Raw genomic sequence first — 20,628 nt, 5'->3', positions numbered from 1 at the left:
AGAAGCCCCTCCTGGGTCGTCCTCTGACTAACTATGCTACTAACCGGGAGTCCAAGTGCTGATGCAAACCACCTGAAGACAGAGGCAGCACGTCACAGATGGACTGAACTGGAAATGGTCTGAGCGATCATCTGAACCAACCCTCCTATTTCCCAAGTTGGGAAATGGAGGCCCCAGAGCTGGACTGTGGCCCTGGTGTGACCCTTGTGACCAGTGCCCAGGTGTCCTGATTCCGGCTCTTCTCTTCGGCTGACATACTCCCCTTCCTGCTGACAGCAGAGCTGAGAACAAGAGGGAAAAGTGTCGAGTTGACTGGCCCACAGTTCAGAACCCAGAGCGGTAGATCACCACTCCAATGGGCCTCTCTGCTCCCTGCAGACCTCAGGTTTCCCAGGGCAGACTTCCCCCACTTCACAGCAGCACTGAGACGAGTCAGAAATGCTGCTTCTGCACCGAGTCAACCACTCAGTAGTCAGATCTATGGAGGGAGGCAGGCAGTTCAGCCTGGATTCGAATGCCAGCCAACCACTGGGAAGTAGATAGGTCATTTGGCCTCTCTGCCTTGACGTCCTCATCTGTAAAATGGGAACGACCAAGACTTCTATCTCACATGGGGGTTGTGAAGATGAAATAAGGCAATGCATGTCTATCTCTGAGCACACTGTCTGGGACACAGCAAGGACTCAATAAATATCAGCTCTTTGTTGTTAATCAATAGGCTGGATTCCATTTCAGAGCAGAGAAAGACAGAGAAGGAGTCTCTTTCAAGAGCCTCTGATGATTCACTGAGTCCCTGCAACTGTGCTCCTTACTCTCAGAGAAAGCTAAGTGGGAAAATGTTATAAGAAGAATTCAACCAAGCACACAGTAGCAAGGGATACGAAAAGGCCACAGATGAACCACAGGCCAGAAAAAGACTCCCTGGAAAGTGGATATGTGAGAAGCACCTCAAAAGATCGGTAGAGAGGGAATTCCCTGGCCGTTCAGTGATACAGATGCTGAGCTTTCACTGCAAGGGATGCGGCTTTGATCCCTGGTCAGGGAACTAACATCCCAAAAGCCAAGTAGCATGTCTGGGGGTAGGGGGGTGAGAGGGAGAGATGGGTAGAAAAGATATTGAAGGAGGTAAGATAAGATACAGAGGTGGGAAGTGGAGGCAGTGGGGTGTGCTCCTGAGGGCCCTGGGCCCCACAGCCAGCACGAGGACACCATTCAGGAGGGTCATGGAGAGTCTAGGTTGGAGTCTGGCCTTTACCCTCTGGGCCCTGGCCAGGCCCTGAAGGTGCTGGGGAGTAGTAACATCAGAGACATCCTTAGAAAGCTGTTTCTGGGGATCAGCGTGGAGGAGGAGACCAGACGGCAGCTGGGAGACCATTGGACAGGCTTGCAATTATTCCCCAGATGTGGAGGGATGAGGATGCAAGCCGGGGTAGGTGAAGCAGAGATGGAGAAAAGAGAAGAAGGATGCACAGGGGAGCAAATTGCCCTAACTGCTATGGGGAGCAAGAGAAGGAGGCCAAGGTGAAGCCAGGCATCATCACCTGGGAGCCAGAGGCTGCAGAAGTGTTTTAAAGGCAAGAAGAGCCAAGGACCCTGGTGCAGGCCATCCCTTCATCCTCTGCTCAGCTAGGTGAGGCCCAAGGAAGCCCTCGACCAGGTTCTTCTGGGAATGCGCCCTTCCTTCCATCTGTGGGATAGTCCCTCTCCTTCCTCCAGCTACCACCTGCCCTCAACGCTGCCAGCTGTAACCAGAACCCCTGAGGGGCTACTCCACTAAGATGGCCATGGACCTTGACCTGGAGACAGCCATGGGCGGGGAGGGGAGGGCCTGACAGGAGAGCAAGGAGGGTGGGGGCTGACACAGCCTGTGCTGGGCCAGCCATCTCCATTTCCACGTGCCCTTACATCTGGCGTCTACTCAAAGCTCATAAGTACTACTAACCACCCCACACACAATTCCAAACCACAGCCACGCATAGCCGCATGATATACACACTCTGTATACCCAGACTCAGAAATACATATTCTGGACCACAGAAAAATGATTAGGTCTCAAATACACAGAGGGTCACAAACAGAAAGACAGACATCACTGCCCATAGATGCACTGGTGGCCACACAGGAAGGGCCTCACGCATATAGGCACACGTGCTTTTCACACACAGCTTTTCACACACACTCGCTAGGGCACAGGTGAATTCACACTTTTCTTGGCACCCACCCTGGCTGTGGAGCACACAACTCCAGGAACCTGTGACCTGCTTGTTCCTGGGTATGTTCTTTGTTCCGTTCCTCCATAGGAGGAGAAACAACCAGGCTGTCTGGGGGACAGATTTTGGGCCTAACTGCACCCTGCCTTGAGCTCTGGGGAGGCAAGATGAGCTCCCTGGAGGAGCGGGATCAGCCTTGCAATGGAGGAGAATCCCCAGGGAAGGTTTCCCAGAGGAAGTGAGGCTCAAGGTGAGTGAAATATAAAGCTGCAGGAGGAAGAGAGAAAGATTTTCCTTTAAAAGTCTCCATCCTGTTCTTCACTTTTCTTAGCCTGCTCTAGAAGAAGCTGGTGGTGAAAGGGTTAACAGCACCACCTGCCCCGTGCCCCCTTCCCCAACCTTCTTCTCTTGGGTTTGGGAAAACCTGAGCACTGGGATTTGCCCTGATGCCTTTTCGCTGTTCCCAGGATAAAACTCCCCAGGTGAGTGAGATGGAAACCTAAAATGAAACTTTGCCAGACTTCCCGGCCTGGGGCCCCATTACTGTCACCCTTGTCAGCAGCTGCAGTACCAGATCCACCATGATCTGATCGTGGCTTCTGCCTGACGCCTGCTCTCCTCCTGGGGTTGGAATGTGCGCTTGTGCCTTCCCCTACTGGGTCTCAGGCTCCTGACCTTCCTACTCAGGAGGATGTTTCAGGAACTAAATGAGATTAAGCACACACAGATCCTAGCACAATGCCTAGGTACCCAGGACGGTCAGGCCCAATTACCTGCCTTCCCAATTCCCTGCCTCTCCCAGGGTCCCTTCTGTCCCCCTGGCCTTCTCCCATCCCAGGGTCCAGGTTAATGGGAGTGCAATATTTGCATAGACATGAGACCTCACACCGGGGAAATTCCCCCTGGTGACCAGGCTTCCTTTCTGAGGTCAGGCCGCATCATCAGACCCCCGCTCCTTCGTCTCCAGCTCCCCCAAGCCTCCTGCTGGCTTTGCTCCCTTCCATCTGGCTGCTGTAGATCCAGACTCACAGATTTAGTCCCATCCTTTCATCCTGGGTGGTGTCCAAGAGGGTGTGAGGGCAGAGGGTGGGCTGGGAATCTGGAATGAAAACAAGTTACAAGGGATACAGGAAAAGGCCACAGGCAGGAGGTATTCTGGAAACCTGGTCTGTAATGCTAATGTGACTTTGGGGATAAGCCTTCCCCTACCTGGGCCTTAGTTTCTCCTTCTGTCCGGCCAGGGGGTTGGTCTGAATAATCTCAGAGCTTCGTTCCAGAGTTGATAGGCTAAGAAGCCACTTCCTTTAGCAGCACAGTCTTGCAACATTTGTCCTTGGATCTTGCTCCTTTGACCTGAATCTTGCAACACTCTGCCCTGTATCTGTTTCCTTGGGAAACACAATTTTGCAAAACACACCCCTAAATTCCATTTTTCAGACGTTTACAGAATTCTACGTACCTCCTTCCCCCGACTTGGCTTGAGTTTTAATGTTTCTTTTCACATTCACCATGTAGGACGTCCTGTGACCCACAAAAGTGGAATAGAGCTTCCAGATCCGTCCTTCTCATGGTCTCTGCCCCTGGCACTGAGAAGACACCTTCCCTGATACATGAAAGGGGAACAGTGAGGTCCTGCGACCACCTGCATCAGAACCAACCATTAGAAAGGAATTTTGAGGGACTTCCCTGGTGGTCCAGTGGCTAAGACTCCATGCTCCCAATGCAGGGGGCCTGGGTTTGATCCCTGGTCAAGGAACTAGGTCTCACATGCTGCAACAAAGATCGAAGATCCTGCCTGCTGCAACTAAGACCTGGTGCAGCCAAATAAATGAATATTAAAAAAAAAAAAAAGACCCTTGAAAGCAGTGGGCACACTTGTGACTTTGATTAACCTGGGGAGCTTTTAAAATACCAATCCCAGGCCATACCCTGCCCCCTGAGATTCTATTATTATTACTATGAAGTGGGGCCTGGACATCTGTATTTCTGCAAAGCTCCTAAGGTGATTCTGATGTGCTGCCTGGATTGAGAGTCACTGATCTGAGGCCCCCACCCAAGACCAAACGGGCCAAATAATTCTGACGGGCACTGAAGTTGACGAACCTCTGACCTATGATATTCTTTATGAAATCCTCCTAATGGACATCCCTTCTATACACACAGCTCTTCCCAGGGTTACAGGTGGACAAAGAGAATTGATTCCTTTTCACAAACGAGGAAGGTGAGAGACAGAGGAAATGTCTGCTGAGGTCACACAGTGAGTCAGCAACAGCAATGGGCCTAGCACCTAGTGGGTGCCTAGCACCCCTGGCATCCTAGGCCCATGCCTAGCACCCCTGGACTCAAAGCATTTTTGCAGAAGTCATGGATTTGACATCTGGGTGACCCAGAGAAGTGCTTGCACAGTTGGTACCTCCCACTAGTTAGTGACAGTGAGTTCTCCTTGGCTGCCTGTATCTGAGCAGGCAATTCTCATTTCAGAGTTGGAGGATCCAGTTTAGGGAACTTGGGCTTCTCAAACTCCACTAAGTTCCAAGATCACCCCTGAAAGTTTATTTAAAGTGCCATCTCTAGGGCCCTAGCCCCCAGAGAGGCTGATATCTTAGGTCTATGGTGGGATCCAGAAATCTGCCCCAAGTCCAGGGCTAGGTTCCAATGGCATTGGGGTAGCTTTCAACAGAATTGGTGAATCAGGAAACCCACAGAGTCAAATCCATTCATTCGCTAAATAAATACTGATTGACTAGTATGAGGCTGACTCAATGCTATTCCCACAACATTAGCAACAAGACCAGAGACGACAGGGTGGGAGAGGAAATTAAGGAGGGAGGCGAGGGATAATTAAGTAGCAAAGTCGTTCGTCCTAGTCTGTGAGAACTTTCCCCTGTATATCCACATTTCAGTCATCTTTTGAAGTTCAGCAAAGGTCTCATTTCCCTCAGGTGTGCTCTGGAGACGTTCATTACCTGGGTTTGAACTCCAGCTATCCCATGTAGTAGCTGTTGGCTTAGATCACTGTAAGCCTCAGTTTCCTCATTTGTAAAACAGCAGCACCAGTCTCACAGGGTTCTGATGAGGAATGCATTTAAGAAAACTTAGTACCATGCCTGTACACATTAATCTGAGGTATTAGCAATTAATGTTATTATTCCCTGACCATCTTGGACTGCTCTGATTTCTCCTTCCTCTGAACTTTTAGCTTTCCTTACAGTATCAGAATGGAAGATCCCTTAGTGATCATCTATCTGATTCCTTCCTGTTATGAAAGGGGAAGCTGAGGACCAGAGAGGTGATGGAATTTTCCCAAGGCCACACAGCAGAGCCAGGACTCAAACTCAAGTCTTTCTGATGCCCAGTCCCAGGGCCTCTACATCCTTAATGTCTATCCCTTGACCCAAACAGAGAAGGCAATTTCAGGACATCTACGGCTGGAAGAAGGCAGATGGGGAAGAGAAGGTGAGAGGAGCTGATTGCTTTCAGCATTTTGGCAGGGAAAGCCAAGAGCTAATCTTCCCACAGGGTGTGCAAACCAAGTGTTCAAATTGGAGATTCTAGCTCAGGTGGGTCTAGCTCCTTGAGCCTTGTTAGCTCTTTAAGTTCCCTCCAACCAGTCCTGGGTGGACGAATTCATAGACGATCTATGATTTTTGTGGCCTCGGGAGAGGACATCCCATGTATTGGGGAAGTATCAGAATCCAGGAATCAGGGCTGGATTACACACTCTCCTGATGAGGAATCTGAAACTCCGTTTCCTTGATGAAAGGACATTCCTTAAGTTCCCAGAAGGCTCTCGCTGACTCAGGGGGCTTATGCGGGGCCTCTAGCAGGCTTTATAAAGGGGGCCAGGAGGGAGATCTCTCTCCCTGATGTTGAGTCCTGCCACCATCGCAAATGCCTGTTCCTGAGCTGTTGGGGACATAACGGAGGCCTTGCCATCTGGTATCGAGGGAAAAGATGGAGCATCTGACAGCGAGGGCATGAGAAGGTATATTTCTATTCCCCGAAGAGAAAAGAGTTCACATGCAAAGAAGCGTATTATCCTTTGCACCTGGCCTAGCTCAAGGACTGGTGTCATTCATTCTGTAGAACTTTCTGTGAGGTTTGGCAGTGTAGCTGCTTGCCACCTGTGGCTATTGAAATATTTAAAACGGGGCCTGTGCAAGTGGGGGCCTGAGTGTGGTGTGGGAAAGAGCTCTGGACTAGGAGTCAGGAAGTCCCTCGATTTACTCACATGGAAAATCACTTCCCCCTGTCTGTTCTTTACTTCCACATCTGTAAAGTGAGGCTGTTGGGCCAGGAGTTCTCTCTGGCATTCCCCGGGCAGTCCCAATCTGAAGGGCACAGAAGCAGTAGAGGATCAGAGTCAGTGGACTCTCCACTCCATCACACCCTGTCCCCACCATCTCCCAGTGCCCTGCCCCGGGCTGACATGGCCCCTTAATATCCAGCCCCATGTGTTTCTCCAGACCCATCTCTGTGACATTCCCCTTGCATGCTTCAGACTCCAAGGTTTCAACAATGGTTCACTCCACTGAGAGTGAACCATTTTTAGTTCCCTGAATGTACTCTCTTTCTTTTTTTTGCATATTCTGTTCCCTTTGCTGAGAACACTCTTCCTTATACTCTTGCTTGGTTCCTTCTAGGTCCCAGCCAAGGTGTCCCTTCCTTTGAGAAGATCTCCCAGATCCCAAATCCTGACCAGATGCCCCCTTGTCCAGGCTCCTATAGCTCCCTGTATTTCTCCTGTCAACATAACATCTCTACCACACTTGACTGTAATTACCTATTAATTTGCCTACAGCCCCCAGAGCAATGCTATCCAGTAGAACTTTGTATGATGATGGAAATGTCCTATACATGTGCAGTCTAAGGTGGGAGTCACATATGGCTACTGAGCACCTGCAATGTGGCTGGTGCTACATTGCAGGAACTGAATTATTAATTTTATTAATTTCAACTAATTTATATTTAAACAGCCATGTATGGTTAATGGCGATTGTGCTGGACAGGGCAGCCCAGAGTCTGTGAGCTCTGAGTGGGCAGAAGTGGGTCTGACTTGTCCATTCCTATGTCTTCAGTGGTCTAGAATGTTGTGTAAGAATGAAGAAACTCTAGAACTGGGAGAAAGGTCAGTTCATCCAGACGGTCCCAATAGCCTGCCACTCAGGCATCTTTTCAGTAGATAACAAGCTGAGACCTTCTGTTTGTAAAGTTCAGTTCAGTTCAGTCGCTCAGTCGTGTCCGACTCTTTGTGACCCCACGGACTGCAGCACACCAGGTTTCCCTGTCCATCACCAACTCCTGGAGCTTACTCAAACTCATGTCCATTGAGTCAGTGATGCCATCCAACCATCTCATCCCCTGTCATCCCCTTCTCCTTCCGCCTTCAATCTTTCCCAGCATCAGGGTCTTTTCCAATGAGTCAGTTTTTCACATCAGGTGGCCAAAGTATTGGAGTTTCAGCTTCAACATCAGTCCTTCCAATGAATATTCAGGACTGATTTCCTTTAGGATTGACTGGTTGGATCTCCTTGTAGTCCAAGAGACTCTCAAGAGTCTTCTCCAAAACCACAGTTCAAAAGCATCAATTCTTTGGTGCTCAGCTGTCTTTATAGTCCATCTCTCACATCCATACATGACTACTGGAAAAACCACAGTTTTGACTAGATAGACTTTTGTTGGCAAAGTAATGTCTCTGCTTTTTAATATGCTGTCTAGGTTTGTCACAGTTTTTCTTCCGAAGAGCAAGCATCTTTTAATTTCATGGCTGCAGTCACCATCTGCAGTGATTTTGGAGCCCCCCAAAATAAAGTCTGTCACTGTTTCCATTATTTCTCCATCTATTTGCCATGAAGTGATGGAACCAGATGCCATGATCTTAGTTTTCTGAATGTTGAGTTTTAAGCCAACTTTTTCACTCTCCTCTTTCACTTTCAGCAAGAGACTCTTTAGTTCTTCTTTGTTTTCTGCCATAAGGGTGGTGTTTGTAAAGTAGTAGTTTACAAAGAATGTCTGTAAACTCTCATGTTAATTACCATCGCAGGAGGCTGGCAAAGCAGGACTCATTATTCTGTTTTATAGTAGGGGATCACTGAGGCTCAGGATGGGGAAGTGAGTCTCAGGACTGAGTGCAGAGCTGGGCTGCTCCTTGGTGGGTAGATCTCTAAGGCCCCACTTAGTATCCCAGTGAGATCTGGCCCAGAGGGAAGGAGTGGGCTTTTCCCTTCCCTGTGGAGAAGCTACAGAAACTAAGTGGAAACAGATGGGATGATGGGGGGGTAGGAGGTGGGTAGGAGGATGTGGGCTGGGTGTCTGGTGATTTCCTCAGGACCCTGGGCACTGGAATCCCCCATTTTAGGCAAAGGAAGAGACCGAGGTCCTTGGGAGAACCCAGGGGTGGGGCAGGGTGGGCTGGCCGGGTAGCCTCTGCCCCCGTGCCTGTTCCTGGCCCAGCCACAAAATCACCAGGCTTCCGGGGCTCCCCCGGAGCCCCCTCCCCGGCCTGGAATTCACAGCAAGTGACAGAGCCAGTCTGGGAAGTGACAGGTGGGGAACTGACAAAGGAGGGCCCTGTGCTCTGCCAGGGGGCGGGATGGGGCCTCAGCTGAGTTTGTGGGGCTGCCTGTGCCTCCATCTCGGGGAATTCCCCTCCTGCCTAAAAGTCAGCTCAGCCCAGCTCTCCTTCCTGCAGAAGCACAGTGAGCAGAGGCGCCTTCTCAGGCGGCAGCCCCCGCTGCACAGACCCCGTCATCTTCTCCTGGCCTTCCCCAGGTGAGTGACCTGCCCAGGGTGGTATGCCAGGACAGGCCAAGGCTTACCACACAAGACTGTGGGGCCACCAGAGCCTCTGGCGCTGGGCCACGAGCCACCTGGCCCCCGGTTTTCCTGCCAGCTAGTGTCTGTGGCTGCCCTGGCCCAGCTCCCCCTCCCACCCCCAAGGGCCTAGGCTCTGCACCTCTACCTCCTGGCCTGCCCTCATTCTATTCTTGGCTCTCTCCCTCCATTTCTTACTTCCTCTTCCTGCCCTCCTCTCCTTGCCTTCTCAGCCAGTCGTTTTTGCTCGTCGCCAGCAGTTTTTCCAAAGGGAAGGAAAAGAAAGATCTGCTTTTGTCTTATCCTTTTCCCAAGAGAAGGGAGCAGGTTCATAAGTGTGAAGGCAGGTGTCTGTGTGTGTGTGTGTGTGCGCGTGCAAGCAGGGATGAGAATGTGTGTCTATGTTCATGAGCGTGTGTCAGATCTCCCAAGACGCTTATGTGGATGACTGTGTGAGGCAGCGCGTGTGAGCATGTTTATGTATTTGTGTGAGTGTGTCTCTGAGTGTCTGGGTCATTATTGTGTGTCAGTGAGTTTTTGAGGGTATGTGGGCGTGTGTGAGGCACTTCAGTGATCTTAAGCTAGACAGGAAGAGACCAAGTGGGAGTCTGCCCTGCCTCCCTTGGGAACACGGTGGAAGGCTGGTGCCCTCCTTAACAGGGGGCAAAAGGGCCTGCAGAGGGCTCCCCTACCTGCTCCCCTCCAGGGCCAGCTGGCCCTTTCTATGGTTGAGCTGGTAACAGAGAGAGCCCAAGGCACTAGGAGTGGGTGACGGCTGGCAGACAGCGGTGATGCAGCCTCCTCTTTGATCACAAACAGTCCAGATTTTCCAGAGCTGGTCAGAGGCCCAGCCCAGGGAAGTCCCTGGCTAGGAGGGGCAAGGAGTGGAGGCCAAGTCACTGTCACAGTGGCTTCTGGGCTGGAGAATGAAGGGAGAAGTGGGAGTGGCCCAGAAGAGGGTGCATAGCAGAGGCCTTGGGGTGAGGCTGAAGGAGGATTGTTCTCAGGGCCCTGTCAGGGCTTCCCAGGATTAGGAAATGCTCTGGTTCCCTCGGGTCTGCTTCCTTCAGGGGCTGGGAGGAGCCTGGCTGACGTTTTCCCACTGGAACGTTTTCCAGGAGGATGACAAGGGGCAAGCTTGGCTCCAAACCCAGATCCACTTGACATTCTGAGCTGCAGATATGGGAGAGAGAGGGACAGGGGCTGGAGGAGGGGAGGCCTGGGGCTCCTAGGAACCGTGGGAGGGGCCTGGCTTGGCCACGTCTGCTACAGGCCATGGCTGGGAATTCCCCCCAGTGTCACTTTGCCCTTGCCTCTCCTCCAGCAGTGCCCCAGAAAACCTAGAGTAAAAGGCAGGCCCAGGGATGCAGTGGAAACAGTTGGAACAAAAAATAAAAAAGAAAAATAGGAAAGACACTGGAGGAACAGTCAGGAGAAATGCCTTCTAAGGCCTGATGTTTCCGAGAAACTTTTGTGCGGTCTACGGCAAGTTCCTCCACAGCTCTGGGCTCTGAGGTCCTCACTGGAAGGAGATGAACGATCCCTGCCTGCCCTGTGAACTGGGTCATGATTATCATTGTCGCCTCTCACTGATGTCAGGCTCTGCGGTGTTCATTCTTTTTACTCCGTGCACTGTTCTAACCTTCCTGTCATTGATGAGGACCCTGGGGGAGAGTCCTCACCAAGTATAAGTGCCAGGTCTGTCTGACTCCAGCACCCACCTTCTCACCCTTGCGTGACATGCCTCTTGAAAGTGGGGCAAACTGTGACTATGAAATGGTTTAACTCATCTTAAAGTGCTGAATGTATGTGAAAAGTTATGGCTTTCTTAGCACCGTCGTATCCATCCTCTCATGTGGTTATTTGGGAAATAAATGGAATTAAAAACACCTTTTCAGGCTGAGGGTGGGAAGCAGGGACCATAGACTCTGCTCACTGATTCAGTCTTTACTCCCAAATATGATCACCTCATATGACTACAGCTGACACCATGCGCTTGACATGCATTTCTCACTTATGACTGAAATCTCCCTCTCATATGCACACACCCAACACCAAAAAGCACCTAGAATCTATCACAGGGTTTTCCATTCCTGAGATTACCCCCAGGCTATGGAGACGTGGGACTGGATCTAAGGAGGTACCCGGACCCAGGACTGATCTTTTCTTAGTTCACTGGTTGCTCATTACTCCTATCCAAGGCTCTGACTCATTAATTAACCTGCAGGAGTGAGGCAGGTGCTGTTTGCTTTAGCAGCTCTGTTCCCATCACTGAGGTGTAGAAATAGCATTGCTCTGGCAGCAGGAGACTTAAGTACTATTCCAAACTTGCTGTAAGACTTCTGACAAGTCCCTGGCCCATGCTGGCCCTCAGTGGCTTCATCCCTATATAAAAGGGCCCTTTCTCAGGACACTTTAAGGACTGGCATGTTGAGTTCTATGCCCTGCAAGCTGGCAAGACTCTACAGCCTAATGCTCAAGAGTGTTAAGAGTTTAAGAGCCAGGATCTTCATGTTCCAGTGACTTGCGGCAGTGGATGCCACCTAATACCTCAGATCCCCAGTTTCATCAGTGAAGTGGGGGTTATAATGTTTCTGACCTCAGAGGCTGGTTGGGAGATATATTATGTAAAAGTGCAGACCTAGCACACAGCAAATATTTCACTGATGTTACCTCCTCATGTCTTTAATACACAGCCTTCACTCTTTAGGCATTTGATTTAGAGCTTAACCACTTATAGGTTGAGAGTTTTTGGTATGTATTTTATTTCTCTCAAATGTGGATTTAGATGTGACTTCGGAGCAGCCTTGGTGGAGGTGGTAGAAGGGGCTGGTGGTAGAAAGGAGACTGGGTAACTGCATGCCTTAAAACAAAACGAAATGAAACCACACACAGGTCTTTTGATTCTCCTCCCAGGTAGGGCTTTGCGTAGGTGCCTGTCCTCACTGTGGAAGAGCAAGAGGTTCCCAGTGGCCTGAGTCACTCAGTTCTCAGTGTCAGGCTCAGCTTCCCAGTTTGGCAAGTTCCTTTCAGGTCTGGAGGGAGCAGAGGGTGCCAATCTAGGAGGCCTGTCTCCCACCCTGCCGAGCCCCCAGAGTTGAGGGTCCCACAGAGTTTGTGGATAGTGGGATGGAACCTAGGGAGGCTGCATTCCTGGGTTTAACACTAAAGTTCTACTCAACGCATGTGATTCACATCTATAAACCACTATCTTTTCTTGAATGCCTACTGTGTGCCAAGCTCTGGGCTTGACTTATATGATCTCATTTATCATGATCACCTAAGGGGTAGGTAATCATATCTCCACTTTTTAGAGAGGAACAGAGGCTTAGAGAGGCCACCCAGGAAATCAGTGTTTGAGTGGTTAGAAGCCCATTAGTTAGGTCCACAGCCTGTGATCATCATGAGTGTTGAGTTTCTGTAAGAAAGTAAGAAAACCTAGGACACATAATGCAGTGGAAAGAGTATATATGACTTGGAGCCAAGGTCCTGGGTTCCAACCCTGGTTGTATCATTCAGTGTGTGTGGCCTTAAGTAAATCTTTACTACATCAGTCCCCAACCTCTTTGGCACCAAGAACGAGATTCGTGGAAAACAGTTTTTCTATGGACTGGGGTGGAAGGGATGGTTTTGGGATAATTCAAGAGTGTTACATTTATTTCTATTATTATTATATCAGCTCCACCTCAGATCATTAGACATTAGATTCTGAAGGTTTGGGACCCCTGCTTTTACTACATTGAGGACGCAGTTTACTGATATGCCAAACAGGGGATTGTGATCAATATTCCTATGGCCTTTAACATGGTGGAATGTTTGAAAGTCAAACAGACTGGAAAAGGCGAAAGGGGTGAGTGTAGTCATCATTTTGAAGAGATGACTCTTCTCACACATTGTAAATGTTAAGGAAAATTATCCAAAAGTAGGGAATCAAGCAAAAAGATGACTGTGTGACCTTTTAATGCCATTCTAGAGCCCTGTCTAACAAGCCCAGCTCTAGGAGTCATCCTGCACTTTGTGGAATGAAACAATTCACCTAATTCTCTAAGGTCAGACATTTAGAAAAACAGCTGAAGTAGTTTGGAAACAAGATGCAAATAATTGGAGACTCTTCATTTTTTAAAGTAAATTTCAGTGTTCATGAGAAGACTTGGGTTGGGCATTCCAGGAAAAGGCAAATTGGGAATTACAGACACGAGCAGGACAAAAACTAGACTGGGGGACCCTAATGGGTGAGGGGATGCCTGAGAGCTGCAGTATGAATCAGTCCAAGATTGTAATCTCCCGGAACCCTTCTGAATTGGTTTCACTCAATGGTGCTCTGTTTGGTGTTCACATCCCTCTCTTCCTCCCTCTCTTCAATTTATTTTCACAATTAAGATGAACTAGAATTAATGTTGTTTTGAGAATTTGATAACCCCTTTGAAGAAACTAAAAGTGTCATAGGATGTCACAGAGCCTGAGAGTACTTGGGTAGGGGTGTGTGTTTTCACGTACACTCACAGTTAATTTACAGAGCTTTCCTGTAAAATGAGGGCCTATATGGAATAGCTCCCCAGATCCTTTCCGAGGATGAGGGCCTGTCAATCACTAAATTTTCCATAGTTCCAGTGAAATGTATCTTTTAGAATAAGTTTTTCATAAAGCTATATTACCTCAATTTAAAGAGCTGTTCTTTATTCCTGTTATAAAGCTGTTCTTTATCCAAGCTATTCTTTATTACAAGGCCTTTCCACTTTTTTTTTTTTTAATTTAATTTTGCTTAAAAATGTTTTTGTTTTGTCTTTTTTTGGCTAATCAGTGTGTGAGATCTCAATTCCCCTACCAGGGATGGAACCTGTGTCCCCTGCAATGGAAGCGCTGAGTCTTAACCATTCGACTGCCAGGGAAGGCCAGGCCCTTCCACTTTTTGAAATTAAAATTTACCCTCTTTTAAATAAAATGATGGGCTTAAAAAAACAAATGTCCCCAACCTTCACCATGTTACTGCTCCTGCCAGGTCTGGGGACTCTCACAGCCTGTTTGCATGATCTGACCCATGTATAGATAGACGGTAGGAGGTAGGTTCCGGATTTGCCCACTTGGGTTTGAATTTTGGTTCAGCCACTTACTGAGGTCTTCTAATCTCCCTCTCCCTTGAATCTTAATTTATGGTTAAAAATAAAAGTGGGGGGTGGGGATAGAAAACCATCTCACTCGGGTGGCTGAGCAAATTAAATAAAGCTTACCAAGTCTGGAGCAGTAAGGGCGCAAAAAACGTCAGCTGTGACAGTAAGATTCTTTAAGGGTACTTTCAGCTCAGAATTTCCGTGAGCTCTGTAAGAAGTCTTGGGACCGCCCTGGACCGAACTCCATGACTCGGAGCTGAGCTTTGGCTCAGCTACAAATGGTTACCGCTTTTTGGCAAATCCCCTCCCAGCGCTCCGGTCCGCGTGCCCCTCGGCCCAAGGAAGGGGTGGGTGGTCTCTGCGGCTCGTCTCTGCTCTGAAATTCCGGCTTTCGGGGTGGCCCCTTTCTGGCGCCCGGAGTTTCCGCAGCTGGGAGTGCCGCGAGGGGTGGCCCAGAGGCTACCTAGGGGCCGGCCTGCGGGACAGGACTCTTGCGGCCAATCTGCACACTCTCTCCGGCCCCCTAATCTCCGGCGTCTGCTGTTTACTTCGGTGCGTCCCACCCCGGCGGCTGCTGGCCAGCACAGACGGTGCCGCGTGATTGGGCAAGCGGCCTGTCAATCGCTGGGGACTTTCCCAGGGGTGGGGCGGCCCGGCCCCCAGCACTTCCTAGTCCCTGGCCAGGTCCCCCAGCCCGGAGCAGGGATCCTGCTGAGTGCTGTGAGGCCAGAGCCTGACGCGGGCCTCTACCCTGTCCCTGGACTCGGGACTGGACGCGGAGAACGGGGCGCTGTCCCCCAGGGCCCCCACCCTCAGGTAAGCCGGCTGGGCGGAGCGGGGATGGAACGGAAGGGAATCCGAGACTGGGCCGTCTCGAGTCTCGGCAGTGACCGGGTGTGGCGCGGGGAGGTCAGGCCCGGCCTGGTGGCCTGGCTTCTTGGCTTAAGGGCTAGCCTCGAGGCACGCGGCGCCTCCAAGGGTGGCGAAGTCCGGCTGAGTGGGGAATCCCTGGCCCGCGCGGAGGGTGGTGGGCGCGCGTGCGCACTGAGTGGGCGAGCGCGCCTGGGACTGGCGTGCAGTTGGTGTGCAAGGCGTGCAGACCGGCGGGGTGGGGATGTGTGTGTGCGGGCGTGGATCTGTTTACAGTATGGGAGACCAGTTTTGGAAGCAGTGTGCACACGTAATGAAGAGGAAAATAGCTTATTGGGCGCTTTCCAAGTGCTGATCTTAACTCTTACATGTATTAAACTCATTTGTCACTGTCACCTTCAAAATGAATTTGATTATTATTATCCGTATTTTACAGTTTAGGAAACTGAGGCATTTGGAGATTGGGGCCATACAATTAGAGAGTTGCACGATTAGGATTTGAACTCCAGCGTTTGATTCCAGATTTCGTTCTGTACTGTTTCTGTTGAAAATATTTTGCCCTCTGTTGGAGGCAACATTTGGGTGCATTTGCAGGGCAGCTGTAGTGAGTTTGGGGGAGCGATTTTGGGTGTGGAGTTTCTACACGTGTGAGTTTTCCACTGTAGAATGTTTATCTGCAGGAGAGTGCGAGGTTGTGTGTACTTGAAAGTGATTGTATTATACATTCATTAATTGTATGGGAATTTTGTGGGTGGGAATTTTGTGTGACTGAGTGAGACTGTTTTGGTTGGGGGGGACTTTTGTGGGTGATGCAGAAGAATCAGCAATGTTTATCCCCACCCCCTTGCAGAATGACAGTGCAGAGAAATCTGTGGATTCCTAATGCATCATTTTTATTTCACGGTATTGTCAAAATGTAATTTAATCAGCTCTTACTCATTTTCCAAACAATGTGGTATGGTGGAGGGGAATTCAGCACCTGATGAGAGATCCGGCAAGAGGACTCTCTTTTTTTTTTAATTCCTGACAATGGATACTGCATTAGGAGGCTGGAATATTTATTAGCACAGGCTCATAGCAATCCTATGATGTATTAATATTCTTGTTTGACAGCAGAGAGAACTGAAGTAGTGAAAAACCAATAATGGTAATAGTAACAGCTTACATTTATCAGCACTTATTGTGTGCCAGGCACAGTGCTTTACGTTTAGTATCTCTTTTAAACTTTCAACAACCCTAGGCGAGAGTCACTATTAGTAGCCTCAATCTTCAGATGAGGAAACGGAGTCCCCAAAAGGTTAAGACTTGCCCAAGACTAGTAAGCCTTGAACCCTGAGCACTATTTCTTTTCCACTATCCTGGCTGTGTCCTGGAAAAATAATGTGATCAGGGCCTGGCACTTCATGGAAGCATCTGATCATGTCCCTCTGGAGACAGCAGCCCTGAGTGTCCTGTGTTCTACATACTTAGGTGAATCTGTTTTCCCCCACCCATGGGCATCCGTCGGTATGGCATGGCACTCCTGCTGAGGGTTGCTGCCTGCCCCTATTCCCACACCAGGGCCTTTGGGGCCCCAGGAAGCCATGGGGTCTGACTCATACCCTTACCCTCCTAGTCCTGCCTATGACTTGGGCCCCGGATGTCCTGGGTTGGGTTGGTCGACCTGATTTGAACACCTCAGAATTGCAGGAGATTGGCTATCGGCCTCCCTCTCTGGGTACTCCTGGGTGCTGTTTTACTCTCACACTCACTGTGATTTAACCACAGCAGCCTGCTTTTTCCCCCATTCAACATGGCAAGTTTATTCTTGCTTGAGGCCTTTGTGGATATTGTTGCTTCTGCCTAGAACACCTTTCCCCAGCTCTTTCCACGCTGGTTCTTCCTTATCTGTCAAGTCTCGGCTCAAATGTCACCTCCTCAGAGGGGCCTTCTCTGACCTTTCTATGCAAAGTAACTCATTTTTTCACTTTCTGTCACATTACTATTATATATATTTTTTAATACATTCATCATGGCTTGAAATGACCGTGCTTATTTGCAAATGAGAAAGTGTGTGTAGAGACACTGTATGTGTCTGGGAAACAGTAATTTTTAGTGTTTGCTTGTTTGTTGTCTTTTTCTTTTCCTGGAGTGGAAGGGTGAGAGCAACGACCTCTTTAGTCTTCACATGTGCATTCCTGTTACTAGATAAGAGTGTCTGGGGTAAGACTGCTGGGTTTGTTCAAAAGATGAGTAGAGTAGAAAAAACTAGAATAATGGTGCATTTCACAGATAAGAAAATTGAGACCTAGAGACGGGAAGGCCTTCGTCCCAGAGAATTAGTGGCAGAGTTGGGATGAGAGCCAGAAGTTGCTTCCCAAGACATTGTTTTTTCCTCCTGATAGTCAGCAAATGGTCCTGACAGTCCTCTGGCATGGTCCTGTGTGGAGTGGCATGGTGCTCATGGTTCTCCGTCCTCCAGGAACATGTTGTGGACTGGGCAGAAATGTGCCCTGAGTGCTAGCTAGAAGGCATAGTGTGTCAGCAGTTGCCTGGCACTGAGTCTGAGTGGGGTGTGATGCAATTTGGGGGTTACCAGGTGGTCGGGGGCTTCTGTAGGGAAGTGACTTCAAGGCTAGGCCCAGCCAAGATGATGAGGTACAGAGCTAGGCCTGAGCTCCTTCTGGAACTTAGGAAACTGGGCAGAGGATTTTGGGTAAGGCTCTCCTGGGTTGGGGGAGCTGACCAGCTGGGCTAGGAAAAACCCTAAAGTCTTGACTGCCAGGCAGAGAAGTATCAGTTTTTCCCCACTCCGTCGGCAGCACTGGGAAGTGAACAGAGCAGCTGGTTGGTAAACCTGAGCATGCATCAGAATCCTCTGGGTGGCTTGTTAGACAGACCGCAGGGCTGCGTCCCCAGAGCGGCTCAGCCAGCTGGTGGCAGCGGTGCTGAGGCTGCCAGACCAGCTGCTCTTTGAGATCCCGTGGTGTGGCGTGCCTGATTTAGAGTTAGCACACCTGGACGGGGGCTGCGCCTGCTTCCTCATCTGTAAGATTCTGTGACGTAAGTGCTGCCTCCAGAGGGGTACACATGAATGAGACAGTGCCTGTCAAGCACTCAGCGCAGGGCTGGCGTGGGGCTGGCGCGGTGTAAGTGACCTGTGCTGCCAGCTTCTGAACACCATTCAGTCTTATTAACAATGCTGATCTTAAGAATGTTGAAGGGATTTCAGAAGGAGATGATGAGGAAGGTCATATGTTCCAGGCTTCGGCATAACTTGCCCCTCATCCTCTGCCACCTCTGGACCATGCTGTGTCCTCTCTGGATGGATCGTCCTTTGTGGTATCTCAGACGTCCTTCCATCCCAGTTTGGAACAGTGGAAGTATATACGTGGGAGGGCCGCAGAGGACATCTGGCCCAGATTTCCTCAACAGCACCCAGCACCTCACAGGTGATGAGCCAGTCTCCCCTGGACCCCACCACTGCGTCAGGGAGCGCTCTGTGGGCGGCCCTTTCCAGTGCTGTTACAGGTGGCTCGCTGCGGTGGGCCCACCTCCTCTCTTGCCCCCTTTTTTCCCCCTCAGCTCATGGCTCATTTGACCCCTTGGAGGGAGGAAGGAAGGGAGAGGGAGGACAGTAGGAGGTATGGTAAAAAGAATGGACAGCTGGCCAACAGAGGATCCGGGTTTCCTCGCCTCTCTGCCTCCACTGTCCCCTGCAGCCTTGGGCGAGTCTCCTTCCCTTGGCCAGCTTTGGTGTTCCAGCCGGAGAACGAGGGAATTGCACTGACAGGTGTCTCAGGGCGTTCTCTTCCAGAAAACTGTAGCCCAGTGACTGGGCTGCCTTCTCTGGCCCCTGCGGTTTCTGAGTTCTCCTGCTGGGCCAGGCCTTTGTGTGCCCCTCCTCCTGGCTTCTTGCTGCTGCCCCTCTGCCTGCCCCTCCTTTATCCTACTCCTCTTTGGAGAGTGTCAGCAGCTCTGTGAAGTGTTGCCAGAAGGAAGGTACAGCCACCACGGCCTGGCTGCTGGCAGGAAGTTTTTACCTGCATCTCCCTCCCCGTGACCAGCCTAGGACAGTCAGTCACTCTTCTGATAGGAACGGATGACTGGGCTGAGGAGTGGTGGCTCTTTGTCCAAGGTGTCCCCAGGCAGGGCTAAACTCTTGTCTCCCCAGGGACCTCACCCTGAGGCTGTTCCTTGTGTCCCTGAGCACCTGCTGGTGGACAGGCCGGTGGCCCAGGCAGGTGTGTGTGTTGGGAGGGGGGCAAATGGGGAGGGCTGGGAATGCTATGGGAGTCATGTCACCAAGGCGTCCTACTCAGCGGTCAGAGCTGGTATTTTTAGGGCAGGCGTGGGGGTGTCCCATGAGTCAGGGGCCCTTGGTTTGGTCTCCACCCACAGTGGAGGAAGCTTACACCACTCTCAGTGGGCCAGCAGACCATGATCCTGGTCAGCTTCATCTCTGTGGTCTGAGGAGCCCTGGTCTTGCCACAGCCCCACTTCTGCCTCTGGGGTGCAGCACCCCCCACCCCGATCCTAATCTCTGGGAAGAAGAACAGGGGTCTGAGGATGGCAGCATTGACTTTTAGAAAATGCAAAGGAATCTTTAGACACAGGGTAACAGGCAGACACTTGGGAGAGCCACCATTCAGCTTAAGAAATAACATATTTTCTGTTCGCTTGAAATTTCTCCCTGATCCTCTCCTTCCCCACTCTTCCAGAGGTAACAAGGATTCTAAATTTAGAGTTTATTCTCTTGTATTTCTCTACAGTTTTATGGATATTATAAACATATATATCCCTAAATAATATGTAATATTGTTTTATGTGTTTTAAGATGTTACTTAAATGTTTCCAACTGTATTCTTCTGCAGCTTGCTTGTTTTGCTTGTTATGTTTGAGAGATTCATCCCTGTTTGGCTCTTTAGCTCTGGCCTATCTGTTTCTCACTGCTGTATAGTATTAATAGGGGCTTCCCTAGTAGCTCAGTGGTAAAGAATCCATCCAATCCAAAACAGGAGATGTTTTGATCCCTGGGTCGGGAAGATACCCAGGAGAAGGAAATGGCAACCCACTCCAGTATTCTTGCCTGAAAAGTCTCATGGACAGAAGAGCCTGGAAGACTACAGTCCGTGGGGTCACAAAGAGTTGGACACGACTTAGTGACTAAATAGCACAGTATTAACATTCGCTGTTATGAAACGGCCCCGATGTCTTTATTCATTTTCTTCTTCATTAGCTTATTTCCAGTCTTCACTGTTAAAACAGGACATCTCTGGCTTTTATCTGGTTGGTAGTCCCTGGAAGCTGTTCTCTTCCTAGCCATTATGGCTTCTGTTGGGTTAGCACTTCAAGGTCTACGGGGAGTTCTGTGGTTCCTAGTTGGTCCTCACAGCATTTCTTTGGGGAGAGAAAACCAAGAAAGTGAGGTCTGCTCAGGGTCACTTGGTGAGGGAGCAGAACCAGGATCTGAACCCTGGTTTCACAGAAACCCTTTTTTCACCATATTTGGTATGTGGGGAATTCTCAAAAGTTGTCATTTTCCCCCATGGAGAAGGGAGTTACAGGGCTGGAGAAAGCCTTTGTTGGAACCAGCTTTGGGCATTTTGGGCACAAGTACACAGGAGGACAGTTGAGTCTCCCTTCCC

The 20,628-nt window shown here is 49.9% G+C and overlaps 1 protein-coding gene and 1 long non-coding RNA gene across 25 annotated transcripts in view; one reads left to right on the top strand and one right to left on the bottom strand.

Annotated features, from left to right (window-relative positions):
• Positions 1–2,004: 2,004 nt before the first annotated feature.
• Positions 2,005–14,673, bottom strand: LOC145508705 (uncharacterized). Its single transcript, XR_014055546.1, has 5 exons — positions 14,252–14,673; positions 6,442–6,541; positions 5,177–5,279; positions 3,420–3,813; positions 2,005–3,309 (listed from the first exon to the last, which is right to left on the bottom strand). It is a non-coding gene; the product is annotated as an uncharacterized LOC145508705 (long non-coding RNA).
• TNIP1 (TNFAIP3 interacting protein 1) overlaps positions 8,900–20,628 on the top strand; it is a 51,390-nt gene continuing 39,661 nt past the window's right edge. For 17 of the 24 annotated variants that reach the window (XM_081495900.1, XM_081495899.1, XM_081495896.1 and 14 more), the window contains exon 1: positions 14,818–14,947. The gene's annotated coding sequence lies outside the window, so the exon portion shown is untranslated. Of the gene's footprint in view, positions 8,982–14,817; positions 14,948–20,628 lie in introns of those variants that run through there. The other 7 variants (XM_081495886.1, XM_081495879.1, XM_081495884.1 and 4 more) reach the window with 2 other exon arrangements.

The sequence above is a fragment of the Giraffa tippelskirchi genome, chromosome 6 (genome assembly GCF_054371585.1).
Source record: "Giraffa tippelskirchi isolate mGirTip1 chromosome 6, T2T-mGirTip1v1.2.pri, whole genome shotgun sequence".
Taxonomy (NCBI): Eukaryota; Metazoa; Chordata; class Mammalia; order Artiodactyla; family Giraffidae; genus Giraffa; species Giraffa tippelskirchi.
The sequence above is the reverse complement of the archived record's forward strand: the minus strand, read 5'-3'. Positions and strand labels throughout refer to the sequence as shown.